General features: G+C 40.5%; 1 protein-coding gene across 1 annotated transcript in view; it reads left to right on the forward strand.

The window, feature by feature from the left end:
* Nucleotides 1-118: 118 nt before the first annotated feature.
* The window catches only part of adcy7 (adenylate cyclase 7), a 57286-nt gene continuing 30335 nt past the window's right edge, over nt 119-27069 (forward strand). Inside the window, exon 1 of the mRNA XM_061068845.1 lies at nt 119-175. The gene's annotated coding sequence lies outside the window, so the exon portion shown is untranslated. The remainder of the gene's footprint in view (nt 176-27069) is intronic.

Raw genomic sequence — 27069 nt, forward strand, 5'->3', positions numbered from 1 at the left:
TGGTGTATCGGTGACGTGCGCGTCCACGTGTGACAGATGGAGGTGTGGCGTGCTCGCGCCTCGCAAGAGCAGCAGCAGGAGCAGGAGCAGCACGCTCTCCTCCTCCTCCTCCGCACCTCCTCCTCCTCCAGCTGCTCCCGTAGATCTGTCCGCGGGATGTGAGCCGCCCCAGCAGGTAAGACACTGGAAGTTCGTTTCACATTCACATAGCGACAAGGTGTGGAAGCCGGAAGGAGCTGGAACTGATTTGAAAGAGGAAGGTTAGTTGAGAGCCCCCCAGAAACCGGTCAAAAGCCTTGTTTGGTTCATCGGAAATAACTTCTCGCTCAGGTTCGATTTTTTGTTTTTGTTCTGGTGGAGTTTCATTCAGAGGTTTTTGGAACTGAAGGAGCAGTGGAACTTGTGTGTGTGTGTGTGTGTTTGTGTGTGTGTGTTGGTGTTTGCCCGGCTCTCACCATCCTCACTCGGGGGTCTGGTTGGACTTCAGGAGCTAAAGCTAACCGGCTCCACAGACACGAGTCCGCCCGCTCGACCGGGTTCGAGTCCCAGCTGACAGAGAGCGGGCAGGTATGTGATCTGAAGTCCCTCTTTGTTTCCCTCCTGTTGGACCACCATGTGTGAACCAGTCCCGGGGGGCCACCACCTCATGTGCCCCCTTCTTCTTCCTTCTGTGCCTGCTGGAGAACACACAGGGGATCAGCCTCCGTGACACTGACACGTTGAAGAAATCAAGATTTGTGCTAAATCCAAAATATCAGATTTAAAAAGTCAAAATTACGAGGTAGTCATCGTTTTTGATTTAGTACGTCATCTTTTTCAAGACACCAAGTCATTTTGAGTTGGACATTATTTCGTTATTCTAAGTCATTATTTTATGTTAGTAACTCATTATTTTTGAGACACCAACGCATTATTTTGAGTTGGTCATTATTTTGTGACACTAAGTCATTATTTTGAGTGAGTCAGTTAATATTTTATCTTAATAAATCGTTATTCCAAGCTAGTCATCATTTTTTAGTGAGTTCTTTATTTTTGAGACTTATTTTAAGGTTGTAATTGTTATTTTGGGTCATTATTTTGAGATGCTTTGTTGATTTTTCTGTAAGACAATATTTTGATTTGGGAAGTCATTATTATGGGAAAGTTTCTCATTACAACGACTTCAAGATGTGTCTTAACAAACTTGGCTTCCATTGTCTTTTCGGAGATTATTATTATTTTCGAATACTGATTATTTCCTTGGGGATGTGTCTTTACACAGACACGGCAATGAAACCTGCACACGTCTGCCATGTCATCTTGTGTTGTCTGGTGTCAGTTGTCAGTGACTTCGTGTTCTTCCACATACGGCCAACCCCAAAATATTTTCAGGGAAGTAAAGGCTTTTTTTCAAGTATGTAAAAGTGCGGCTGTGCTGTCTAAGACCCTGCCTGGAATAGTTTCCCTTTTATATTTCCTCACATAGAACATAAAGCTCATGATCTTAGCAGTGAATCTAACCTGTAATTTCAGAGTCATTAGTGACTTGAGTCTCTTTGTATAAGGTCCACATAATAAAATACAGATTGTATTCATATTTGAACAAGAGAACTCGCTTTTTGGATAAAAAAAAAATGTGGCTTTTACATTACTGATCTGTCCTTCACTCCCTGCGTCACAGATGGTTTTGAATAAAGAAGGATTTTATAAATCAGTATTGTTTGACCTAAACCCAGTGTACACAGTATGGCCTTGAACATGTCATTGAAAAAGCTGCAGACATCCCTGCTGTTTTAATTACTGACAAATTGTCAGTGACAATGAATAGCACAGAGCTTAGCACAGAGCTGTTTGTTGTACTGCTGCATTTTAATAAGGAGCTTTTGTGGTTGTGAAAAATGATTCTGGATAACTCGCAGACCTTAAACTCTCGACAGTTTTCATAGAAACTACTCTCTGATGAAGATTTACCAGTAGTATGCACCACTTTGTGTGTCTGTCATGCTGCAGGCCAGCTGATGTGACCGCTGTGGATGTAGATGTCCACCTAACACATCACTGAAGGAGCAGACAATGCCTATATATTATATGGCTTCATATACATACAATCAAGTGATCCAGCCACCCGAACTGTGGCTTTTATGGCTCCTTGCAGTGCCACCTGTAGCTGGAGGCATCATGTTTTGGGGTTCATCGTCTGTCCATCCATCCGCCCCATTACAACATTATTTATAAAGCACCTTTCAAACAATTAAATTCAGGATAAAAACACATGGATTCAGAGATAAATGGTTACCAGAACAATCAATAATAGAAAATACACCAATAATAGAAAGTTAAGATAATTGAGTACACACAATCAACAGTAAAATATCAGTCAAACAAAATAGAATAAGATAAATAATGAATATAAATACAGCTACAACATTTTAGAACACTACATAAAAGCCGGACAAAATCTTGGGGTTTTATATAACATTTTTGGCCCGGAGTCAGTAATTTATCCGCTAAATGTAACAAATTTTCACACAAATGTCTTATTTGATAAAATAGAAATTATGACATTTTATACCCAAATGGTCAGAATCACTGTGACATCCTAATGTTATATAAAGCCATGTTCCTGGCCATTATTCTAATCTACACCATAACTCAGAGGGGGAGATTGTGACTATTTCCTGCCATGTGATTGGTTGACATAGGCCAATGTGATCCATGAGGCTGTAATTGGGCGAACAGATCAGTTAATCTGCTTATATACACGTCATGATACCACAACGCGGTATTTTCTCTACAGCTGAATCCACTTTTTTTGCTCTAATGAATATTTCAAATATTCTGCCAGGCAACAGTATAAATATTATCGTAGGTAATATGAGAATCCGTCGTTCAAACTCAGCCCTTGTTCGTCAGCGCAGTTCCTCGGCCGTAACTTTTCCTAAAGAGGATTTTTCCTGGCATCGTCGTGTTGCTCAAACACTGGATGAAAGAAACTTCTGAGTCAAACAGAGATTGTGTAGCTGTACAAACATCTTGTGAAAACATATCGCACTATGTTCCTCCACCAGAACTACATGTGAGTGTAGTTCTGCTGATAAAGGCTGTTAGCTGAAGCTCAATAGCGACGGCTGCTTGACTCTAAACTGAATTCCTTGTTTTATGTTATCAAACAATGGGAGTAGAACAATTTGTGAAAAACCCTGTGATGGGATGTTAATTGCATTCTTGGTTCTGTAACTCCGGGTGTGCAGATACACTTGGCCTCATGTTTCTGATCATAGAGAGCATACATAGCGTCACCATCTGCATAGGGATGACGGCCACGGCTTGTGTGTGGGGTTGGTGTCATTTGGACGATTACATCATTAATCCGTTTTCCAATTCTACTCTAGTAAATGGAGGTGGCTTATAGGGTTTAGCAGTAGCTGGTTTCTGTGATGACGACAGCGACCCATCATTCCTATTATCTGGCAAGCATAGGATAGGATATTAAAGCCACATGACATTAAATAGTGAGCATAGCAAAACAGTTACGTCACAAATGTTTTTGAGCGGGAAATGCATCGGGTTAAAAATCAAGTGAGAGGGGAAAGAGGGCATCGCTCTTGAGGTACCGAGCTGGTTTTGTTTGAGTGTTATCGGCATATAAGATGACAAAGTGGCACCAGCGTGGGCAGGGGTTAAATTCCCGGTCATGGATCAGTGGATCAATGCGCTGCTGCGGTGCCTGGGTCCTCTCACAGGAAAAGCTGTAATCTAAATTATGACACATACATTGGCATTTGCCATCAGTGAGCAATTATCCATTGTGCCGCTGTGATGTATCTAGTTCTGAGAAGATGGGAAGCTTGTTGTGATTGTGCATGTTAATAGATTGATTTTACACTTTGCTGGAGCTGGACAGGGAACGTCTGTTGCAGGCCGGGCCGCACGGGCACAAGCACATGCTCACACAAACAGAAAAGCCATGAATAGCTCTGGGGCTGTTTGCAGTGATGACACAGTCGACTATCCTCACCGTTGTTTTGTGACCAGTCTCTTAATAACCAGTGGTGGAGTTGTTTTGCGTTTCTCTTTTTTTTCCTCCGTCATGCAGCCTAAGCTGACGGTGGAGGCAGCACAAAGCAGTGATTCCAAAAGTGAAGTCTGTACATTTAGGGGTTTTCTATGAGAAAATGAAAGTTTTTTTTCTCCAGAATATTTTATATCTAGTACAGATGTTCCAATACCATTTTCCCTTCCCAATCCCTGGACTTTGCGTATCAGCCGATATACCATTCAGATGCTTGTACATTTAAAAAAACAACAATTTGTATAACACATTTAAACTAGCTGTATGAACTTACCCTATATGGAAGTGATGATTACTCTCATTGGCCTATTTGCTGGTGTTGTAATTGGCAACACTAGTGCCAACCAAGTCTTCCTCGTGGTACAGTTCACCATTTTAGTTGTGAGGCTTTCACAGCACTGCTTCATGCTGGACTACTGGAAAGCCTTTCTTCTTGTCACATTAAAAACAGTACTTGCTTAGGACGGCGAAGAAGAGGTGATTTCCGGGTAAGGTAAAATTTCAGTTGACACAATGGAGGTATTTCTGATGCTTGTATTGGAACATCTGTAAGTTTTAGATATTAACTGCCTACACTGTTGTGTCCCATCCATAGGAAAAACTGATATTTGAAACGAGAGATAATCAAATCCTTTTGGGCTTTTGTGGATTAATGTAAATGGATTTTATTCAGCTTTGTAATCGGTCTGTATCCTTAGTTGTACTGTTTATCTGACCAGGTTATGGTTGCTTACAAACTGCTGCTTTTCTCTTTAGTCTCACTCCTCCCGAGTTTTTACAAATACAAATTGTACTCATTATTGGGAAAGTTAGTTGTCCTATGCATCATCACTGATGCTAAAGAGAAAGCTGCAGTCTTGTGTAACTTACCTAAACACATCCTCTAGTGTGCAAGCGTCTGGTCTGTGCTTGACAATAACGGCGACCTTGACAGGAAATATGGAGAACTTCCACAGGAAATGTGAATGTAACATCTTCTATAGAGCGAGGGCTGACGCCATCTCTTGCTGAGAGACACTCTTGTACTGCTTTCATTATCTTTCTCAGACTACAGCTAACTTCTTCAAAACAAATTTGTTATAAAGGGAAGAAAGATATTTCTGTTCCGGTAAGAGATCCTCATAACAACCACATGAATCCTATTTGTGCTGTAGTACTGCAAAATGATGTTGCGGGCGGTGCTCACCTTCTGACCCACTTTTAATGCTCTGTTTTAGAGTTATGACTTGGTTTTGAGGTGTCAGGAAAAACCTACTTCACCTTATGCTGTTGGAGACTTTCTTCATATCTCAGTCGAGAAGTATCACACACATGCGCACACACAGACACACACACACACAGAGTGGCTGGTTGCTCACATAATAGGCATTTTCTGTTGTCATTAGACCCTATGATGTACCCAAATGCATCTAGCCACTCATAACCCTAATGATTTCAGCCACTTCTACCCTCTCTCCCATTTTCTCTCCCTTTGTCTCTAATCATTCATCCTCACGTTCCCTCGTCCACTTTTCGAGCAGGCTCTCTACGTCACCCCCGCTGCCGCCACTCCTCCTCCTCCTCCTCCTCCTCAGGCTTGAAATGAGAAGGGTCCTCTTAGTGGACAGAGCTCTAATCCCTGAACACACTCTGGAGACTAATCGGACTCATTAACTCTGACTCTGGTGCTTTGAGCCGGAGATCAGCACTAATCCTTCTTCACCACAGCCTTTGAGATACATGCTGCTTTTTTGTTCATGCAAATGAAGAGAGAGATCAACCATGCAACCTGTACATGGTGATTTTAGGATTCTGTAGTATTAATAGTTGTTTTTTGGTCCAGTAGTCCCAACGCTCCACTTTTAGCTTTAAACATAACCTCAAAATGATTTTCCGTCCCACTGAATTTCTATTTTTGACAACAAGTCACAGTGTTAAAAAGGGAAAGGATCGAAAGACAGAGCAAAAACACTGGTCATCAGATCATTGGTCTGTGATTCAGGCCACTTACTGCCTTGCTCACTGGAACCACCAAACTCATCTGGATTGTTTTTTATACCGTTAACGCTCGTTTGATCTATTTATAATCAACCTAACTTCTTCTCAGTAGTGACTGGTCTGATCGTATGAGGCTGGAGTGTTGAGGAGAGATGACCTTTACATGGGTGATGCCTCTCTCCATCTCTCACTCCCAGGATTTCCTCCATATTGTGTCATGAAATTGCAGGAAACTTCCCCACTGTAGAAAAATAACCAACACTAGCAGGATGCCATCAGGACCAGGTCCTCTAAAGGCTCAAAGGCCTCTGTCACTGACGTCATCAAATCTGCGGGAGACCCCACTTCACTGTTTAACTGCCCAGTGGAAACTTTGAGTAAGTGGTTTTATCTTTCTTTATGCTGCTGAACGCTTGTTCTTTTCACTTTAACCTATTGACTTTTTGAAATGAAACACAAGCAAACGCAAATTCATGCTGATAACAGCTGAAACTTAAACTTGAACTGACTGCTTGTGGTTATTCTAGCTGCACATTTTAATAACACTGCCACTCTCATTTAGAAAATGTGCAAACTACATAGATAACCCTTCTGACTAATGATCTGCTCGGCCGGAGTTATAACCAAATCTGTTCGTACAGATTCAAATCAGGGCTGTTCTGAAGTTACACCATAGTATCATTAAACTTCCTCTGTTGCCATAGATTACCATGGCAACAGAAGAAGTTTGAAAGCCTTAAAGGGATGGTTCACCTAAAACCCATTGTCTAGTCACTATGCGGATGGAAGGGTGGGTGAAGTGTTTGAGTCCACAAAACACTTTTGGAGACTCGGGTGTAAACACCGTTGTAGCCGAATCATGTCCAATTGAAGTAACTGGTTACTTGCTAGCATCCCCACTTTTGGTAGTGGAGTTCTAGGCAAAAAACATGGTGTTTGTTACGGGTCGATTATGAATGTTGGGGCTTGCGGACACTTGGATGACACAACACAAGCAGTATGGAGGCATGTTTAGTTTTTTTATTACGTCTTAAGAAGAGGTCACTTGACTGAAACACTCTTTACCCCTGAACCTCCTATAGTGTTTTGTGGACTCAAACATTTCACCCACCCCATCCATTGGCATAGTGGTGAGTAGATAATGAGTTAATTTTCATTTTTTGAACTATCCCTTTAATCTTAAAAAATTTTTTTTTAGGTAAATAGTCTCATTTACTATGGCACATTAATCATCACAAATCACTGTTGTGCAAGAGTTTATCTTGCAATGCCTTTAACAATTTAAATCTGAAATCATAAGGACAAGGCGCGCTTCGAAACAGCCCTGTTACAATTGTAAAGCACCAATTAGTGGAAGGACACATACAGGGAGTGAGGAGCCCTGAGGGCAGCACAGTGACTCAGTGGTTTGCAATGACTTGTCATGTTGAGGGTATTTATGTGAAGCTTCTCCTTGTGTCTGGGTTTTTGTTTTTTTGCAAGTGTAGACATGCTGGTGTCAGTGACATTACATCACATAGATGAACCCAAATAAAAGCAACTTTTAAAGTTAAAAAAAAGGCACAGCAAACTGCGACGCACCAGGGCAAATTGTTGTTTTTAACTTCTATTCATTGTATTGCATTGTGATTCCAATTAAAGTGATGCATCATTACTCTGTAACATGGCGACCTCCAGACCTTCTCCCAGTCTACTGTCAGCAGCTTATTAGTGCTGATTTATATTTGTTTATGCATCTCTGCACATCCTGGACCAGTGCATCATGGTGGGGAGAACAAAGCTATTATTTCTTTTTACTAATTATTATTGTTCGATAGCTGTAGGTGGAGAGATCATGGGACAGAGGGGAAAGACAGCAACACAATCTATGGCTTGACACAAACTGGAACGTTGTTGGTCAGCACCCTAACACAAAGACCACCAGGGCTTCTTGAAAACACTGTTTTACAGGGGATTAGAGGATTCCACTCCGCTTGCATATAAGCCTGACGTGTACATGCCTGTAATGGCTTCTGCGCTCTGAGTCACAAAACTGGTATATCCTCAAGAAGTGAAATGCATGTGTGATCTGAACAGCACTGATGGGCTCTGCAAGATTCTTTTTACAAGAACATTTAGACCTGGTCCACATTCACATTTCAGCTGCTTTTCAAAGCTGCTATGTTGAAGTCATTTGATTTTCTTATGACAGGTCGGGGGGAAATTGTGTAGTTAAAGGTTATATTATGTAACAATTCTTCTTTCAAATGTCTAAAAACAACTAGACCTACTGTATGTTATATATGTTGTGCACTAATATTATCAAACCACAATATTCCAACCCAGAGGAATCCACGATTTATCATCATTATTCAAGGTGATGGGACGTTTCATTTTGGTCACCTATTAATTGCATTTTATATACTTTACCTATGACTATAGTCTGTCTCTGCTATAGGGCTGCAACAACGAATCGATTGTAATCGATTTATAAAAGTAGCTGGCAACTAACTTAGTAATCGATGAGTCGGGTCTCTTATAATGCACGGAACACACTGTGGCAGCGTCTGAGGCTGGGGCAATAAACCTGCCAATCCCGTGCTTTGTTTAGCTCATGTGACGGCGCCGTCTCCTCTCTGGATAAACATCGCTTAGACACAGGATAGACAAGTCGTCAAAACTTAAATTAAAGCTACTATTACTTCAGAGACCGTTAGCTGCAAACTGTGTAAAGTTGACTTTTTTTGGTTTACTGGAGGATTGTAAACAACTTTTAGGTTCATACCGCAGTGACAATGTGCTGCTGTGTCATGGGAACTCAGCATTACACAACTTTCTTTGAGGTTTAAAAGTGAATTGTTCACACACTTTTAAAGACTGTCACTTCCCGACTCGATGAGAGAGAAAGAGAGCAGCAGAGAGGTCGAGAGATCTATAAGCCGAATGAAGAGAGGGAGTGCTAATAGCGAACACACGCCAGTAACAAAAAAACACAACACAAAAATATACTAATTGTTTCACAGTGGTTACGTTCTAATGCACCAAAACAACCTGCTGAGAGATGGTTCATTGCTAAGTTTAGTGTGAAGACACACATGAATTCAGCTCGGTGCAGCTGGTCTGCTGTGAGGGACTGAGACTGTGTGAGGGACAGTTACACTCACTGTCACACAGATGCATTCAGCAGGACAACATTTCTGAACCAAATTTGAAGATCCAGAATTACCTTTACAATACCAAGAACATAATTTTTACTTTAAATGTGACTAGTAACAATTTTTTACATACAACATCATTCTTACTTGTCAAAACAATCATTAATTCAGTTTTAAACGGATAGTTTACCCAGAAATGTGTTGCAAATTGCAATCCAAAATAACTAATAATATAAAATTCCCATTATCAAGCCAATAATATATCGGACAGATATACTGTGCATCCCTAGTCAGAATCAAATTGTAGATATCTGAATCTGGAATTAGCATCATAATTAAGTCTCTAATACATATAAAACCAGCATTGTACAAGAAGAGGAAGTTTCTTTTCGAATAAACAGCTGGAAAGGGTCAAATTTAGCTATTGTCTATTTATCTGATTGATCAATTGATTAAAAAAAATTTCAGCAGATTAATCTATCAAAATAATCATTAGTTGCAGCCCTACTCTGCATTAACTTCAGCGTAAATCAAGGTATACAAAGTATACAATATGGTCTGTTAAGCGATTCTCATGGAACTAATTCAGTGAAGGACAAGTTTTTGAATGAGAGAGAGAACTGTATTGCTTGCCACTTGTAGTTGCCACAAAACTGTAGCCCAAACAATGACGTCTGAATACCTGCGTGCACCATAGCAACTTTATGGAGGATCGCATGAGAGCGCACACTGCAAATAGTTCTGCACAAAGCTATATAATGCAGCAAATCTGCTATAATCTTTAACCAAGTTAAAGATCTCTTATGTTATAATTAGCAGTATACACATTTTTTTGGGTGCATTGTGAAACTGTGGTGGGACAAATGAAATTATGGTGGTTCCCCACAGTCACAATAATTATTGTGAAACACGGTACATATAGTACGTTTAATCTGCAGTGATGAAAGGCATGTTTTTTTAAAATTGCCATTAATGCTTTAAAATGATCGCAGCATATTTGTATAGGTTGCTATTATATAAACTAATGTATTCTTTATTGTCTGTTCTATTGACATCATGTAGTTTCTAATTTTCCGTCAGATTTGTTCAAGAGTGTTAATGTACGTTATTCAGGAAAACTCTTCAGGGGCCGCAAAAGGGCTGTGCCCTCTTTTACTTGTGCTGTTTGGAGAAGATCTGTGCCGCCGAGATGAGATGGGATGTTTTGGAGTGCCATTAGAGAAATGCCTCTTCACCCTGTTGTCTGTTAAATTGCTCCATTTCCTGGGCGCCTTCTCCGCCCACGGTCCCTTTTGTGAAAACACTAATTGCAATGAATCTGCCTTCAGCAGTGTTGTGATAAAGTGTGCTTTAAAGTCGGCTCACACTCAAAAGCGAATCATTTATTTATAAGCAAAAAGATACAATCAATTATACATTCAGAATCCTTTACCTTGTATAATGCCCACAATGCACTCGGTTGAGATAATTTGTTGAGGGTAAAGATGCTTTGAGCCACATGAAATAACCTTGTGTCCAACTTCTCGATCGAATGTTGAAATACCTGCGGGCAACATGAGCCGCTGCATGCCTCCTGCAAATGCTCTTTTTGAGTGTGGATGATGCTGATGTGTGGGTGTCTTGCCCTCTCTCTCTCTCTCTCTCGCTCTTGCTCTCTCTTTTTCTCTCTTTCGCTCTCTTTTCCCCTTTATAATTTTAGTGTTTTTTGTGGTTCAAGGACATTATGCAATGCTTATGAGAGCAGCCCATCTGGAAAAGTGCCATTGAGACGCAGAGTTTGCTCTCACTTTAGAGCTGAAAAACAGCTTTCCTTTGAAAGACATAGGTAATGGAGGACACTAGATGAAAAGAGAACTTTGCAATGCGGCAGGTAAACAGCTTTCTGGCACATAAGTATATTATTTTCATAATGTTTACAGGATGTTGGTGAGTTTAAATACGCAAGAAAATATTGCTTTATTAGTTTTTGCCTTGCACATCATTAGTTTCTCATTTGGAGCTCAATCAATGCGACGTATGTGATTATTTCTTTGTCAGAGAGAGGTCTGCTCTTGGTTGATGTTTGTGTTGTGTGAGTATGTGCATTCTCTCTTTCAGAAATGTGTAGTGTTTGCATGCCAGCGTGAAGCTCTGCTGGTTCAACAAGCCATTCATTGTGCTCGCCTGGTTAATGAGTGATTAGCCAGGATTGGCTCTCTATTTGAGAAGAAGAGCTCGGAGATGACCTAGAGTGGAGACAAAGAGATACAAGAGAGAGATGCAGCAGGATCTGGCTGGTGGCTGACCTGCACGATTCCATGAACTATAAGATATCACATATTATATACAGTGCTGAAACTATTAGTTGATAGTTGTTGCTGAATACACATTTAACATTTTGATGCCCTCCTTTTTTCCTTAATATATCATTTGAAACTCAACCTAAAATATCTTTGGGTTTATACCTGACGATCAGAAATTAGCAATACAACATGCAGATATAAAAAATGTCTCTCTTTCACATTTTGCAAAAAATTTGATGAATTTAACTGCTCTTTAGCCAGCGGGCCCTTACATTCCTCAAGAAATGTTGTATAAGGAATTAAATTTCAATAATCCAGGATACAGTGACAATAAATGTGTAAGCGTGATATGCTGTGTCACACAATACACACTCATTACGTCTTTGTTAGAGTGCCACACAGGCCGCTGCTTTCACGTGGGGGTGCAGTGAACCAGTGGAGCGTCCCAAAGCTCAAGGCTCAGATGTCGCATCGAGTCAAAAGAAAGCTACTCCATTGATGAAGTTGTGGTCAGCCATCCTGTCCTGTGATACTGTCCCATCCTCATTTAGTTATAGTTTTTTTTCCGTCGTGTAGGGAATGTGGACCTCTGCTCTCACTTTACCTGGTTCTCTTAGGGAGCACGCCACACTAGCTGTCAGGCTGTGTATTATCCAAATTTCACATGAGTATTGGTCGGACTATTGACAAGGCGTTTCAGGAGCAGTGTTTGTCTGTGGGGGAGTCGAGCTATCTTTACTGCTGACTTTAGGCTTTTTTACTTTGCAGACTTTTTACATATACACAACAAATCTGTAACACACTAAAGGACAGAGGAAAACTGAAAAGCATAAGCTGTGTCTTTTAAAACAAACCAGCTAGACTACATTGAGCAAACAGGCCTGAAAATTCAACCTCGAAGCATCGAGTAAGAATATCTGTGACCACGGCAGCAAAAGTCAGCTGAGGCTAATGGCATGAACAAGGTTAAAAAATAACCTGTTGGCAGCTTCAGTTTTGGCTTGGGCTGTGACTCGAGCAGCATGGCTCCACGTGATGAGGAATTTCCTGAGCAAGCATAGTGCTGACCAGGACACATAAAGGTGGAAGTGTGCTGATGTGGGACTGAATGAGTGCGAAAGGTGTAGGGGAAAGGACATTTATAGATGAAGTTTGTATACATAAATACTGAATGAATAGATGACACCGAGTCTCAAGAAGTTTAGCAGAAAATAATTTACAATGGAGATGAGGGTAAAAACAACCTGGCCAAGAATGTTTCTGGACAGTGAATTAAATAGAACTCCTTCAGATTATTTTTAAAGTAGAGATGTGAAACCACCCTCCAGCGCAGAGCAGCTAAAATAGTCATTTGTGAAGACTGGCAGAACATCGTTCCACAGATTTGTGCAAGACTTGTATTATCCATGACCAAGAGGATCAAAATCAAACCTGCCAACGAAAATAAAAGCAAGGTGAAATATGGGAAAAAAATGAAAAAATGATGCTATCTTGACAGGTATATTGATTTTTTTACTGCTGGATAGTAGTGATACATCTTTTCTAATTATGAAACTTGAATAGTTTACTTTGTCATATGTTGCTGTTTTCCAGATGAATTGGCTAAAAACATATACTGTAAATGCTATGGTTGTACACTGTAGCGCATAGTTTGTCCTGGCATACCTTTAATCAGTCTTTGTGTTCATAACAGCTTCCATCTGTGACTAATTGTGCAGCGGCGGCAGGTTCCTTTTTTTATGAAACTGTCCTTGCACCGTTGTTAGGGAAATGAGTCACTGTTGCCAAGGAAGTGAGATGGTGTGCGGTCGGCTGTATGTCACAGGGTGCGGTTGGCCTTCGCTCAAATGAGCTATCGTAGCATTGGAAACCTGTTCTTTGTTTGGATGTTCTGCAGAGACGCATTGAGATTGGAGGAAATGAAGAGATAAACCGAGAGAGGAAAGGTGAAAAGTGCAAAAAGAGTGGGAGGGATAAAAAAAAGTGTACGATTAGTGGAGAAATGTGTTTGTCGTTTCTGCTGCTGGTTCATTTCCAATATTCTAAAACTTCAAGGCTCAAAGTGGTGCAACCTGCTGTCGGTCAAGCACACATACACCACAAAGACGGCCGTTGGGTTTTCAGGGGCTGCTTAGACACACAAGTCTGCATTACAAGTTTTTGAAGGTGACGATGAAATCCAGAACGTTCAGCAGGGGACTGTAATTAGCATCAGCCATGCTGCACGGTGTAGAAAATGTAATTCAGTTAAAGGCAAAGATTGCTAACAGCTGGAAGTGTATCGAACAAAAGGCTGGCTCTGTTCCTCTTTCAGCCTGGATGTTGCAAGAGTGTGTGTGTGTGTGAGAGAGAGGTTTCCTTTTTCTCAATACAAGGTGCTCAGTGAAGTTTATGAACGTAGCTTTTGATGGTTTCAGTAAATTGGGTAATTGTAATGTCTTCCAAGCTGCCCAGGAAACCAAACAATGCTTCTCCAAGCTCTTTCATGTGAGGTAAAAAGCAGGTAGACAGTGATGTCAGGGCGGCAACAAGAAGGTCCCAGAACAATCAGATTGGGGTTAGGCAAATTGTAGACTCTAAGTTAAGATACATTATTTGTCCCAAACACATGCACAGACATGCACAAGCACACTCATGCAAGGAAATTTAACCTCTGCTTTTAACCCATCTGGTGCAGGACACAGAGCAGTGAGTAGCCATGTACGGCGCCCGGGGAGCAGATGTTGGAGGAGTAAGGTGCCTTGCTCAGGGGCACTAGACAGGGTAGGGAGAATCCTCTTGGATTTTTGGACAGATCAATCCAGGTTCGTCGTTTTGTTGTTTCTCCGTGGAGTCGAACCAGAGACGAACTAGAGACCTTTTCTGCCCATAGTCCAAGTTTCTGCCACTAGTCCACCGCCTCTCCCAAGTTCTCTCAAGTTATACGTATGTGTGAATGTGAGAGTGAATGTTTGTCTTTGTACGTCAACCTCGGGATATTCTGGCGACTTGTCCATTGTCAGCTTGGATTGGCACCAGCCCCTCTGCGACCAATAGGATCAGTGGTAAAAATAATAGTGATCTCTGACCAAAAGCTCACAGTTACTGTATGCCTTTTTTTCGAAGAGCTCCTATTGGCGGCTGTTGTACTTTGTTGAAAAGAACAGCTGTATGACAATTTTTATACATGAACTTAATCAACTAAATCAAATAAATGTAATATTTTAAATTTTACTTACCAAAAATATCATGCTAAGACCAAAGCTCACATCCATAGTAGTATTTGTGGTAAACGTCAGTGCCGACCTGTTCAAGGAACTTAGCCTTTTCATTGTAAAACATCTTTTAACTGTCTGTTCATGCGATTTAGAACAAAAACACAGTATCACAGCATTTACCTGTTGAATGTGAATCTAAATTACTAGAGTTTGATATTGAGTCCAAGGTTTAGTTTGAATCAGTATTGTTTCAACGTGTGTTACCTCTTTCCACAAGCTGCTTTTGAAAACCAACCATAAGTCAGCTCTTTTCCAACAAGATCTTTCCTTGCCTCTATTTGCTAAAAAAGGCTTTTGGGATTATACACTCACATAAGATTAGTTCTCCACACTTTGTCTATATGCAACACAGAGTGAGACTGTGACTCACACTTGGGAGGGGCTGCAGCGAGACTCCAGTCATCTCAAGCCAGTTTCTGCAGACAGATGCTCAGTGGGAGTAACTTTGCCCTCACCCAATCTCCTCTTCCCACTCAGCTGCAGAAACCCCAGGAAGGGTGCTGCTGTCTGTAGACATTCCCGACAGTGTGGCTGTGCAGCGTTGACGCTTTCATGCACATTCCTTGGCAAAACATAAGGGGTGGCTTTTGCAAAATGTGTAACTCTAGCCATGGCCCATACTGTCAGCAGCCACGGACAAGGCTTCTATTGAGAGCCAGAAAGACTAATGTGCCGCTGGAGAACGCAGAGCCAATGTAAAGACCATCAGGATGTGGAGGCTTGACTAAAACTTCAGGTTGGATTTCAGATCAGTGTGGTTCAGGGACCGATGTTGTCAGAGTGCTAATGAAGACATTCAGTGGAGAGACAAGGATGCTATTAGTCAATTCCTCAGGCTCCCTTCCTCCAGCCATCCATAGCTCCTGGGACGAATCTGAGGTAATAAGATCCCTCCGGCTCCTCCTGCGTCACTCCCGGCGTCTGACCTCTCGGCTGCTGCACAGTTGTAATTGAAGGCTTAGCAGAGTGTTCCCTGCCATACAGGGCTCTTAGCACAATACAGTCAGCAGTTCTGTTCCCTGCTACACGTGTGTATGTGTTTTTGTGGCACAGCTCTTCTTGCACTTCCACACATATACACTAGTGAGTCACTATCAACCTTGTGCTGAGGCAGCTGGGTATTTAAAAAGTTGGCTTAGGTGACACTCAAACTGTTTATGTTGTTTTACTTATAATGAAACAGCTGCCCAGTGCACATACTATGTGCACCTACACATAGAAATAACATCTTGATGAAAAGAAGGGAAGGATGCACTGGAATATATATGCATAATAGGCTGCATTATAAATCACCTATATTGTCTCAGAAGCAATATGAGGAAATATCTAAAAGTAAATAGAATGCATTGTTAAATTAATCACAATAAAAGACATTAGATCCAACATCCAAAGAAATCTCAATAAACACATAATCATTTGCATGAGTAAGTAAGTAGATTACATGAAATATAAACTTAGATCATGACATGACACCAAAGTCACACGGAATTTAAACATAGTTTCTGAAACTAGAGAGAAAAGGGAACAAAGAGCAAACCTGATAACGAGACCACTGAGTGATAGTTTGTAATGTGTATATATCCAGAAGGCTTCACGTTGTTTAAGCAAAAATCACGATTACCACCTCTTTTGAGCAGGCAAATCTTGACATTCTGGTTAATGTTATTGAAATATACTGAGACGAGATAACCTTGATAATTTGTTAAAATTGAATTCACTTATCCTCTAACTAATGCACCAATTAATCCAATTGTATTTGTTTTGCCCGTATTCACAAATCACAATTAGTCTCATAGGGCTTAACAAGGTGCAACCTCCTCTGTCCTTAACCCTTAACAGGACGAAGGAGAAACTACCAACAAAAACGTATTAACATGGCGGACAGAAGTGCAATAAGTGCAGCTTGTAGCTGAACATATCTACAAAAAACACTATTTACAACATGAATTAAAAGGTCTGAAATAAGATTTCAACATATTGGAAAGGTGTGTCAATATTTAAAAAGAAAGTGAATCTCTGAAAGAAATTAAGATAGCAGCAATGACAATTGAAATGGAGGAGTTATTGTCAGCTATAGTAGACTACGTGAGTTGGCGCATTGTATATCAAGTATTATTGTTGAAGTGACAGTCCATGATTAGTTGCCACCACGGTTACAATCCATCTCCACCATCCATGGTCAGGATCCACCACCACCATCATGATCCATCTCCACCATCACAATGCATCTCCACCATCCATGGTCAGGATCCATCACCACCATCCACCACCATCACGATCCACCATCATGATCACCTTAAGACATTTGCGGACACACGCCAACGTATCCACTAATGCCTTGACCAAGGGTAGTGGCAGGACTACTCCAAACCCCTAATGCCTATTGTGCAGGTCTTTTGGTGCGAGAGGAAACCCTTGCAAACACTACGATGCAACACTGCTAATTACTGAGCCGCTAGTGAAACCACAAATCAAAGTGTTATCCTGCTGGTGTCGGAGAATCTCTGCTGGCCCTCTCAGGGTCTAATTGCTTGGCTCAAGGGAAACTTGTCAGTGGTGCTTTTAGGGATGGGAGACTGTTGCCCAACACCCTTCAGCCCACCTCACCCCTCTTGTAATAGCACTGGTGGCCGCCATGAACACGTGTCCCGGAGCCACGTGTTCAGCTCTGGCGGGATGGTGTAATGGTGCGTGTAAGTGTGTGAGGGTTTTTATCTGCGGTGTCTTTTGATAACACTCATCGGTCCTCTGTGTTTGAGCCCGAGCCAGGCAGCCGTTGTAGTTTTTGCAGCCAATCGGAATCCTCCCTGTGTCCACACTCATGTCATGTACAGTCCATGTTAAAGAAATAGATAGTGCAAGCCATTTTTATTGACTTTGTGTGTGTCTGACAGTATCATATCATTAATGCCAAATCATGAATATGTTTCAATTATATACATATATATATATATGTGCATGTATATATTTATATATATTATACTTGAGCAGAGACATAAATGCAGCTGTGAGAAGCATTTTAGTGTCCAAGAGTCTGAGATATTGTTAATGTCAAGATTCATACTACTTCATAGTACTTCTACTTCATTCTATCCGTCCTGCAGATCCCACCCTCCTCTGCACAACATGCTGGTGTATCCTTCCTGGCCTCACACCCACATGCAGTGCATGAACAAATGCCCTACAGTGAGAAAAGCAGTTTGTAAGAATATTTAGAATAGAAAGCCTTTATTGTCATTGTATAGTGATACAACGAAATGTATAGTGCCAATCCATACTGTGCATAGGTAAATATTCAAATATGTAAAAAGACACAAGATAAACATATTTCATACACATTGAACCAAACACACATACATAAAAAGAGAGTAAAAAGAGTATAATGTGTGCGTAGATCGCATATGATTAATGCCAAGTCCACAGAAATGATTGCAAATTTCCATTGGTTAAGAAGGTAAACTTACAGACATCCATACACACATCATTAATGTGTCTGAGGGGTAGAGTGGTCGTCCTCCAACCTGAAGGTCAGCGGTTCGATCCCCAGTCTGAACCATCTGCATGCCGAAGTGTCCTTGGGCAAGATGCTGAGCCCTCAATAGCCCCCCATAGAATAACAAAGTCCTGCAAGTAGATGCACTTTGAGTGGTCATCATCAGACTAGAAAAGCACTATATAAATACAAATCCATTTACCATTTACCATTATTCATCATTGAGTTATGCAAATGTCTACAGCAGCATGTAGGAAATATAATTCAATTGATTAAAAAACTATTCACACACAAGGACTGAGCATGTTCAGTGAGTCTGCTGGTGAACACGTTATCAGAGAACAAGTTTATTCAAGTAAGAGTCAATGAAACAGTTGAATAACTGTCATACAAGCTATTGGTACTTTTTACAAAAGTATATTCAGCAATATGCAGCATTTTTACACTGAAGAATCACGATTTATAGTTGGTTTTAACATGAATGCAACCAACATAATTTTGGACATACTACCTGAATGCACAGTGAGTCAGTCATTTATTTGAAAATAAAACATCACCAAGGGCATTTGCGAAGGTTTATTCAGTTTGTACTTACTTAAACTTATTTTGGCAGAAATAGACTCCAGATGTATGTTGTCACAAGCTCAGTCTGTCTATTCTTTCTTTAGAAGTATTTTTCAAGCCCTCATCTGCAGAACACGTCTAATTCTGAGGTAGTCTTCTTCGGTCTTTTATGTGTAAGTGAAAGTGTGGATGCTTTTATTTGAAGGTCACTGCAGACCACATTTTTCGAAATAGTTCTTGGTTGTACCTATAGATAGGGGACTTTTTCTAATTCACACTTTTAGTTTCACTTACCTCACTGACACTTGCTTGAGACTTAAGCTTTTAGGATACATTGTAAATGACTAGAATCTACCAACAGCCCATCTACCACCTACGCCTGCGGAAAAAATCTGAATGAATTTTCTTTCTTAGTCTTGAGATCATGACACTCTCCTTTTTATCTCCTCTGGATTAGTTTGTATAATTTATTTTTCCGTTGTAGACAACTGTTTCTCTGCTTTGCTGTCAATCATTTGTCCCTGTCTCTCACTCGCTCTATATTTCACTGCTGGTTTTCCGCTGCTCTGCGACAGGTGGGGTAACGCTGTGTTGTCGTCGGAGAAAGCAAACCTAATGTGGCATTATTGGGGGGGGGCTTCAGGTTTTTTAGGAGAAAGTAGGAGCCCTTATTATGTTGCAGCTGATGCTTCTCATTAAAATGAAGCAGATTTTTTATCAATTAGAAATGAAATTGGTTATAGGTCACGATTTTAATATGATAAATCATGCAGCCCACACAATACTTAATATGCAGCTGGCCCATGAGTCTAAAACCTAATACAATCACTGCCTTGCTTCCATGATTGAGCAGACATTTGGTGGTTTTCATGCAAATTTTTACTTTTATGGTGTTTAATGTTAAAGGTCACAAATAATATGTGTCTTCATATGACCATAGTGTTCAAACATTCATATCTTGTACCTTCACATCTGCACTCTCTCTATATATATATTCATATTCATATATGTCCCATACGGTTCTTTTATTTTCATATTTCTACTTAGTTCTAAATGGTAAGACCTAGTCATATAAGCAGCATAACACTTTAGCTTTGGTTTTTATAATGTCTCACAGCTCTCCTGGTCACATGTTCAGTTATTTTTTACAATGGTTCATGCTTTTAATCATTATAAATTTCCTTTTACACCACGGCCATTACTCTCACCTTCTAATCTCCAGTTATCTGCTTCTATATCCTTTTCAAATGCAAACTCAACACCTTATGTAATGTCGTGATGTGAGAGTTGTTTGACTCATATTTTGACACACACCATTTGCAGCGGTTCTGTTGGAGACCTTTATCACTGCAAGTAGAGAGGAGAGCATGGTGTGCAGCAATGAGCTGGAATGCTATCACAGTCACATCCTTTGATTTATCTCAACACAAGAATTAAATATCACAGAGGATGAAGTCACATTCTGCACATGGACTCACCCCGGGAATTTTAATCCTCTCAATCTAAAAGCTTTAGTTCAATGTCACACTAATGCACGACTGTATTTGAACATTAAATTGGTTGGTATGAGAGCTGCTGATCTGTGTTCCAGTAAACGCTGCAGGAATCGGCCCGACAGAATCTGTCTCATGCAGAGAAAATCTTCATTGGTGCTAAACTACTTCTGCACGTCTGTGCAGACTCTCAATACCTGATGTTAACTAAATTTCTCACTGTCAGGCAGAGAACTCATACGATATTTACCATGGTATAACATCATATCAAAAGATCAGAACATTATCTGCATTGGAAGGAAAAGTGCAAGATATAAAACAGTAAATACATGTTTTTTATCCTCCTACACACAACCTAAGTGGGACTATTCGCAAACAGCAGATCATAAGAAAATACCATGTTATTGTTACAAACATCTTTTGACCATTAGAGCATATAATGAAAAGGAAGAGCACTGCAAGAATACCATAGAATATTTTCACATCTGACATTTATGGTTGATAGATGAAAATCAGCAGTTATGTTTGCAGATAAGCACTGAGAAGGGTAAAATATCAAGCTTATATATATATATATATATATATACAAATTAAAATATCATGTTTTTTTTACTTCTTAGTATTAGTTTTGTAAAAGCCCCCAGAATCCATATTTGTCAGACTGTTTTTATGCAGTATTTATCTGAATACTAACACTCACAGGTTTATTTAGAAACACATTTTTAGCAAAATATTTATTGTATTTATAATTACAGTCATGTTGATGTATTCGTGACTCTTGTCAATTTATAGTTAACCCTTTAAACAGAATTTAAATTATTGCTATTGAAACAGGATGTTTTTTTCCAGTGACAGAAATGTTGAAATACTGGTAATTACAGTGATTTCTTCATATCCAGTAGAACATATTATTAATACATCACAGAAATCCAGAAGAGCAGTTTGATAACCTCCTATTTTTCACGAGAGGTTGTGAAACGATATTACGTAATTCAACTGTCAACGTGTAGTGTAAATCCCAGCTGTCTAGGCGGCTTTGACCTTAATTAGCTTTTAATGTGAAACAAGACCCCGCCCTCTTGTACAAACATTCATGAGCTAAATTTGTGGATCTAAAATGTATTCACAGACATAGTGGATTGTGTAAATGCAATGTGATGGTACGTCCACTGCACTTTATTGCATTGGATGTGCATTTTTTAATGCATTTTACCATAAGCTTATAGTCAACTACCTGATGTTTATTATGACCAAAGCAGGATCACACATGAGTAACTATTAAGAATTCTGTTACAAACCTTTACTTCAGGCCTTTATATCCCCAGAGAAAACGGAAACAGAGGAGACTTAATTCTCGCTACCATTGAAGGGTTACATGTTTGAGGGACCATGCATGTCAGACATCACAGTTGACAGATGAGAGTGTAGAGGTGATGCACATTGCACACACACACACACACACACACACACACACACACACACACACACACACACACACACACACACACACACACACACACACACACACACACACACACACACACTCACACTCACACTCACACTCACACTCACACTCACAAACGAAGAAGATGAATAGGTGTGCAGGTCAAACCTTTACAGAAACACAGGGATTTTCCTCCAGCTGCAGCCTTTGGAATGTTGCCCATTCCTTGTGTGTGTTTGTGCATGTGTGTGTGTGTGTGTGTGTGTGTGTGTGTGTGTGTGCATGTGTGTGTGAGTGTCAGTGCCTCCCAAAGATAACAGGGATTGCATTGAATGAGGACTCCATCATGGAATATGTTTCTTAATCCCTGCCCCTTAAACACCAAATGACCTCTTTGATAAGACCATTGGAGGCTGTGTGTTAACCTATGTACTTGCACTGCAGTATGTTTCACAAACTGACCTCTGGTGGAATTTTTTTCTTAGTAACAACATGCCACTCTTAAAGTGAACCAATGCAATTATAGGTGCATGTAATCCACAACAGTTAAAACAACACTAGATATGACAGTGGATTGTAGGGGACATGCAGCAGATGGCCGTGTCAGCACCAGGGGCTTTATATGTCAGCCCGGAAAATCCCTGTCATCAGCCTGATTTGGAGCTACCACCCATTTTTGTCACGGCAGTTCTGCGTGATAACAACCTAAGGTTTTGTTCATCTGTGCAAACAGCGCTCTACTGTGCTGGTTGCAGATGTTGAGGTTTCTCTATGAACGGCAGGGCTGGTAGTAAGCTGGCTGCCATACAACTGAGGGATAATTATGGTTTTCTTATTGGTGGTGGTAGTGGTGTACGGGGCCCCAGCCCTCCGCAGTCACAGGATGGAGCAGGTCCAGTTATGAAACCTGACATGGGGATGTTGCTGACTTCAGCAGCTGGAAACAATGGTCTCTCTCACTGCAGCGCATTCTTTCCACCCTGTTTTTCTTCTCAAGTTTGTTTCCATATTACAAAAAAAAACGGACAAAAAGAAACGTAAGATTCCATGTATCATATTCATCATCATTACCACATATTTTTCTGTATGCGTGATTACACATTGTAGTGTACATTTATATAAGGGTTTAAGCGCTAACAAAAGTTATTGTTAGTATAAAAAAGTATAGCTACAATAATATTTATAAGTTCACAACGTAAATTGTTCAGAATTCGTATTGTAAGAGTGTTGAACTTGGTAACTTGACTTGTCAATAAAGGCCTGGTAAACACAAATAGCCTGTCCAGTCTCTCCCTTAGCCTGACTGCTGGTAGTGTCCCCTTCCAAACAGAGCCACAAAGGAGAGGGCAAGAAAATCTTCCCCTAGAAAGGTCATCAGCAGCCAACAAACAAAATCAACAAACGCTAACATATATTATAAAAGTGACACATGTAAACAGTCCAGGACAGACAGGACAGAGTGATGTATTGATCAATACACATTCAGTCAGCGTGTTTACATCGGTTATTTCGATGTAACGTTATTCCTGTCTATAGAAACCTCTGCCATGCACTGAAAACATTATAACATGCCACTGAAAATAATAATAACTTTACTTGTATAGCACTTATCTAAACAAGGTTACAAAGTGCTTCACACAAAAGCCCAAGGCAAATTGAAGGATCGATTGTAATAAAAGAGCCAAATCACAACATAATAAGGCCTTCATTATAATGAGAAAACCGAACAGTTCCCACAGTGAGCAGCACTTTGGGGCTGTGGAGAGAAAAAACTCCCTCATTAACTTGGAGAAACCTCTGTCAGAACCAGTCTCAGTGTGGGCGGCCATCTGCATCGACCGGTTAGGGTGAGTGGAGAAAAATGGGGAAGAGAGGAGGAGGATGGTAAAGAGGGAGTAGACATGAGAGAGAGATGAGGGTGGAGGGTTGGAGAGGGGGAGAAAGAGATCAGGTTACATCACACTTGAATGCATGTACACTGTCTTTAATTGATCAATTTTGATCCTGCTAGTTCAGTGTCAGTAGTGATAGGTATTTGAGTGGAAGTGAACCTTTAGGTGATGTCATAAGCTTAACACAATTAAATAAAGCCTTGCGGCTGACTAGGCTTCATAGAAGCTGTTTTATATATATAAAAACAAATTCTAATTTCGTTTTTTTATTTGGTTCTCACCAGCTGCCCGTCAGCATTTATTTAATGTTTACCCATGCCTGTCCCCGAAAAATGTATATGAATTCATTTCAACCTGTTGCACAACTTTAACTTTCTGAGCTAATTGTCCTCATTTCTGCAATTATTGTTATGTTTATTTTGATTTTTTATTGTTATACCAGCAATTTAAGTGTTTATATTATGAATTTCCTAAACAAATGAACTGTGTGAGATTAAATTTATTTCAGTTGTGTTAGTGTCGGATACAATACACACATTTTGTGTAAACAAGTATCAAATAGGAAATGAATTGAGGAGTTATTGTTAGTGATGGTTGAGTATGTGAGTAGGCGTATTGTGTATCAAGCAGTCTTGTTGTAATCATAGTCCATGATCAGCTGCCAACACAATCAGGATCCACCACCACGATCCATAATCCATTATCATGATCCACGATCAGCTACCACCATGATCATGATCCACCACCACTATCCGATGGTCAGCTGCCAACACGATCTCTCATTCGAGATCCACCATCATGATCCACGATTAGGCTGCAGCTGCGGTCCTGGATCTGCGAATGATAAAGCACAAGGACACCAGGGAAGAAGTAGACATTAATGTCTCTGGGACGGCTCCATAGAGTCGGCCTTGGTACTTGTTCTGCTTTGTGTCTCTTCTATGACCTTGGCTGGGAGGAGCAAAGGGGATCATTCTAACTGGGAGCACCTGGCCAGCGTTCCTGGTTCTAAAAGCAGATCCCTCAGTGGTCAGAGCGCTTCCTCCCTCTCACAACTCGACCACTACTGCTTCCATTATTTGTTTTTGTAATTTTTTTCCCCGCAACACTACAACCCACCATACATCAATCAACGCATCCACACACTCTCACACACCACGGATGCTGATCAACACACCCAGTGATTAGATTTATTGTTGAATCTGCTTGATTTCTATTTCTTTACTAAACCTTCATCTCCCCTCCTTTGTGCAGCACAGAGCCAGCCGCAGCATCATTACTTCTGTACCTCACGCTGTGTAACTTCATTCTGTGCTACTGAGCTGACATCGTGCCAGAGGGATGACTTCAGTGACAGATTGACAAGATTTATCTTTTGTGAGCATGCAGTTGTTTTCAAGTCCAAAGAGTACATGTCGAATTCAGTCAATGCTATTCAAATACTGGATTTGCCCCATGGCTGAAACGTTTAAATCTAAATTCAACATCCCTTTCAATCAATAAACCTCTCCTTTCACTGCTGTTGTGTCATGCAGCGGGATTGATGGCTTCACTTCTGGTGGTGCGATGCTGTTGTTTGTGGAGGAAATGTGAAACACTTGAGCAGTAACGGCCAGAGTACGCCAAGCTCTTACTTGCACTTCCTCTATTTATTATAGGCAATGGCATTTTGAAGCTTAAATCAGCTCTGAGATAGCATCCTGTTAATATTGTTAGGTTTCAGCAGCTCCTCCTGGTGAACGCAGCTAATTCAATACCAGTAGACAGTACTGGGGGGAAGAGGAGGGGAGACTGGAAAGGACAGGAGGCTTAATCTAATCTTCCTGGTGCATTGCTGTACATACATCAGTCATCTGTTTATGGAAAGACTGTGTGTGAGCAAGCTACTGCATGATTATGTATTTAGCCTTCCAGCAAGCCAGTTCTGAACGGTGCAGACACTCTCCAATTTAAAGACTGAAACTAACTTTGGGCAATTAATACTGATCTATTCATTGTACGTAATAATCATATTAATACACTGGTGCAAGCAGGGAGTGTGTGTGTGTGTGTGTGTGTGTGTGTGTGTGTGTGTGTGTGTGTGTGTGTGTGTGTGTGTGTGTGTGTGTGTGTGTGTGTGTGTGTGTGTGTGTGTGTGTGTGTGTGTGTGTGTGTGTGTGTGTGTGTGTGTTCTTGTTTTGTTACCGCTTTACAATCTTCTCAAGCATAAACAATAACGCTGTCAGGGCCAGTAGACCTCATGGGGACCAAAGCTTGGTCCTTATAAAGCAAAACATGCTGATGTCCTACTTAAGGTTAGAATGAGATGTGAATTGTGGTTATGTTGAGGTCGGAGCCTAGGCATGAATTAGTCTTGGTTAGGGATAAGGTTTTGGTTAGGCTGTCTACAATGAATGGAAATCAATGCTAGTATAGTAAGGGTTCATGAGCAGTGTGTGTCTCATCAAACTTACTGACAACATGATCAAATAGCTTTTCAGAAAATGAGTATCATCTTTATGAAAGGGATTAGTAAGAAAAGATGCTTGAAACTAATGTCCTAAAGCCTGGTTTCTCTGGTCAAGCTGACCTTCACCCACATCACCTTTCACCCTGGCTCTGTGCAGCATGAGCTGAGAAATTCTTTCTTTTCTTTAACAGAGTTCACCCTTTTTTTTTTTTTGTCCAAATGTATTGAATGCCAACACAAAGACAGCCATAAAAAGCACATTGATTTGCTTCCTAACTAGCCCTGCTTATTTGCTCTGTGTGAAAGGGCTTTGGAATTGGGCCTAGGTTTGGTGAAGATCTGACTAGATCTTTGGATAAGATTGGTTTATTACCAGTGAGGTGATTACTGAGCATAAAGGAAAGGGATGGATGATTCCCAGGCAGCATTCAGACGGAGTAAATCACAGTCTCAAATGAGGACCTTTCCGTGCTCATGTGAAATTACAATCTCCGGCTCTTCAATGAGACGTAGAATGGAGAAAAACTCCAATCGTGTCGTGACAAATAGCCACCTTTCAAGCTGACAGTCAGAAAATTCTTTCAAATCTAATGTGCTGAAGAACAGAGTAGGAGCAATCTGGGGGACATATGTAGCTGCATTATACCTCCCTCAAAGGTTTCCTGTTAGGCACCTGCCCTAGTCTGGTGCTTTAGGCTGCCAAGCAGATACGTACGTCCGCTTTGTTTCCTGTGAGGCTGAAAATGTCATTCTACAGTTCAACACGCTCTTTGCTTGTGAACATATGAGGGTTATTAGCGAAGCAGAAATCTCAATCAAAACTTCCCATATGGGTTAAATTATTGATACAGTTAAAGCAGATGCAACTGGTGGATTCACTGAGCATCTGTGTAAAGGTGATTTTATTTGTATTAGTGTTGTATTTCTATTTCGATTCATTTACAGCATGACATGTTTTATTTTGTTATGTCTTTGTTGTATCACTATGATAAATAGAAAGAGTCAATAGAAAGAGTGGTCATAAAACATAGCC

The sequence above is a fragment of the Limanda limanda genome, chromosome 3 (genome assembly GCF_963576545.1).
Source record: "Limanda limanda chromosome 3, fLimLim1.1, whole genome shotgun sequence".
NCBI lineage: Eukaryota > Metazoa > Chordata > Actinopteri > Pleuronectiformes > Pleuronectidae > Limanda > Limanda limanda.